A 3,805-nucleotide genomic window follows, 5' to 3' on the forward strand; every position below is an offset into this window, starting at 1 on the left:
TCCTTGTTTTCTTCCATTCAGCTTTCGGCTAATCCCTCCACCAATCTCACAGATGGTACAAATTTGATCCTGCCTGAGACCGTTAATGAACAAATCATCGATGAGTTAGCGTTGAGGAGAACTGAATCGTTGATCACCTCGGAACAATAGAGCATTTATCTGTTGGTCCTAATGCGACCGACTAGAGGGAGTGAATAGTCTTGCAATCAAATTTAGACTTTCTTTTGCCTTTAAGTTTATCAAAGACAAACACAAGTTAAGTTAACAAATAAAATGAACATGAATTAAAGAAGAGGCAATAATGTTTTATTTGGTTTGCAACCAGAGAGGTTGCTAATCCAAGGCAGTGGAAGCTCAGTAAAAATCTCCTTCGATTTATGCGAAGAAGTCTCTTATAGAAGTTGAAGTATAAAAAATAAACTACAGAATTAGAAATGAAAGCTCTAACTCGTGTTGTGCCAAAACTAGGTGGACCAGTGCTCTATTTATAGTGCTCTGGTCAAATCTATCTATTGTTGACATGGCAAATTCCGGGCGCCTAGATGATGATCTGGGTGCCTCCAGCGTAGCAAGCTCTATCTCTACACAACGACTTCACAACGGCTAGATGATATAAATTTTTCATGTTCGAGAGCCTGAACCATGTCCAGGCGCTGGGACCATTTTTGACGTGGACCCAAAAGTGATCCACAGCAATGACTCTGCAACGAGGTGCCTGTTCGGTGCCATGGTGGTCCAAGTGCCTGGACTAGATAGTTCGGGCACTCGGATCAATCAACCACATATTGACCATCTGGCGTCTTCTTCGGTCGCTAGCTTCGTCTCCGATTGCTTGGGTGATCCTCCGGCCTTCCAGAGTTAAGTTCACCCAAACTCAACTCTGACCTTCTCCTCGAGTAGTCTTCCGCTCTGACTTTTCATCCATCGGAAGCATCGTGCGTGTCCATCTCGCTCCACCGGTGTACTCTTCCACAGCTTCTTGTCCCTCGGATGCACCAAGCTCGTTGACTCGATTCTCGTTCCATCCTTCTCGTCCGCTACGTCTTCCACTCAACTTTTTATGTTTCAAAACTCCTGCACACTTAGACACAAGGACGAGATTCTTACAATCTCCTCCTTTTTTATGTGATCAATCCAAGTTAGGTTAGAGTTAAACAAAAATAATAAAATTAATAAATATACAAAACTAAGTGCAATGCAACTAATAAATTAGAAAAAAAAAGTGTTCCTCCCCCTAGACTTAACCTGTTCTCCCCCTTTTATCATATTACAAATATGGGTAAACATTGAAAATAAATTTGAGAAAAATTTTAAGGGTTGCATAAACAGTGATTAATACTTAAAAAATGTGGGATTTTTTTATTGAAAATTTGAATTTTTATGATTTAAAAATCAATTTTTGATAAAATAATTTTAAAATTATTTTTAATTTTTGAAAAATTCTAAAACTTTTTTTCACTGTTAAACACAATAATTCAGAATAGTGATAAAATTTCCACGAATAAGCATGATTAATATAAGTAATAATAAATTATTTTATACATAGAGATGTGATTTTCTAAAAAAAATGTTTAAAAATAGATTTTTAGCTTAAAAAAATTTCCAACTTTTTATAAGTATGTAACACAGAAAGTATATATGCAAAAAAATTAAATTTTCAAAGATTGAATTTTTAAGAATTTTTAATATTATAAATTAATAATTTGATTAAAAAAATCGTAGAAAATCCATTAACGGTCAGATAATTTCAAAAAAAATTATTTTAATAAAGGCTTTACTATCTTATCACTAAAAAATTTGAACTAAAAAATTTAACAGAAAATTTGCAAAAAAATATTTTTCTAAGTATTGCAATTCCAATCTAGTAAATCAATTAAATTTTAAAAGAAATTTAAACTAGACATGATTTTAGAACCCAATATAGGTTTCTACCTATTGGATTAACAAGATATTTGCTTGAAATAAATTTTTGTGATACTTTTCCAATTTGACTCTTATGATATCAATAATTCTATTTGTTCTTTTGATTTTTTTTATTTTCAATTTTTAATTTGTTTAAATATTCTAATCGACAAGATTTTGCTAAATTTATTTTTAATTTATCATTTTCTGTTTCTAATTGACAATAACTTTTAGAAATTATTTTAACAAGTTTGTATAATTTGTCGGGAGGTAGAGATCGTACCTCACTTACCTTGTCTATCTCATTGTCTGACACACCCCCTTCATTGTTGTTTCCCTCTGAACTAGTTCCCTCTTCGTCGATACTCTCAATGCTCATTTCGGATGAACTTACTTTGTTGTCTTCTTGGTGACTCGCCATCAATGCAAGTCTGGCGTAGGCTTCAATTTTTTACTCTGATGACGATGATTCGTCCCACGTCGCCTTTAGGTTCTTGTGTCTTGTCTGAGTTGTTCTTTTGTTCTTGTCCTTCTTCTTTAGTTTTTGGCAATTGTCCTTGATGTGCCCTTCTTATTCTTTTGGGCATTCGTTTGCTTTGTGAAAGTTTCTTAGTTTGCAACTTGTTAAACTTGTTAGATTTAAGAAATTTACCAAACTTTCTTACCATAAAAGCAGTTTCATCTTTGTCAAGTGATATTTCTAAATCTGGTTCGCCTTTTTGGTTAGCTTTCAGTGCAAGGTTTTGAGCTATCTTTTCTGCTTTGTTTCTTAAGCCTATACATCTTGATTCATGAAGTTCAAAAGTAGAAAACAAATTTTCTAATGTACGCACCTCGAGGTCCTTAGAGATGTAAAATGAGTCAACTATTGATGTCCACTCAGGTGTTCTCGAAAATGCATTTAAAGTGTACCCTAATGAATCTCAGTTTCTTACTATTTTTTTAAGATTTGTGAGTCTGGTGATCAACTCCTTGATACTTGAGTGCAAATGTGCGATTGTTTCACCTTCTTCCATTCGGAGGTTGCTAAGTTGGTTCCGAAGCAGATCCCGTCTTGAGAGTTTCGCCTCCGAGGTCCCTTCATGTAGTTTTAGGAACTTCTCCCAAAACTCTTTGGCTAACTCGTAGGCTCCAATCTGATTGACTTCTTGTAGTAGTAAAATACTCAACAGATGAAATTTTGCTTTGTCATTTGCTACGAAGTAGACTTACTCCTTCTTTATCTACAAGTATTCTTCTTTATCTGCTCCTTGTTGACCTTTAAAACAAAATCATATTTCATTATTAACAATAAATCAAAATCTATTTTGAAAAATACCTCTATTTTCATTTTCCATGTCGTGAACTCCCCCTCAAACTTAGGCGAGTAAATGCTTGGTCTGACCATTTCTTGTGTGTTTCGGTCAGTGATTAGTCCTTCTAAAGTGTTCCCGCTCTGATACCAATTATCGGTCCTGTGGCGACCAACTAGAGAGGGGTGAATAGCCCTGCAATCAAATTTAGACTTTCTGTTGCTTTTAAGTTTAGTAAAGACAAATACAAGTTAAGTTAACAAATAAAATGAACATGAATTAAAGAAGAGGCAAGAATGTTTTACTTGATTTGCAACCGGGGAGGTTGCTAATCTAAGATAGTTGAAGCTCACTATGAATCTCCTTTGATATAGGCGGAGAAGTGTCTTATAGAAGTTGAAGTACAAAAAAAAACTACAAAATTAGAAATGAAAACTTAAAGTTCATTAACTCGTGTTGTGAAAAAACTAGGTGAACTAGGACTTTATTTATAGTGTTTTGGTCAAGTTTATCCGTTGCTGACGTAGTGGACTTTGGGTGCCTAGATGGTGATCTGGATGGCTCCAATGTGACAAACTTTATCTCCATGTAATGGGTTCGCAACGGCTAGA

This window comes from Zingiber officinale, chromosome 5A (genome assembly GCF_018446385.1).
Source record: "Zingiber officinale cultivar Zhangliang chromosome 5A, Zo_v1.1, whole genome shotgun sequence".
NCBI lineage: Eukaryota > Viridiplantae > Streptophyta > Magnoliopsida > Zingiberales > Zingiberaceae > Zingiber > Zingiber officinale.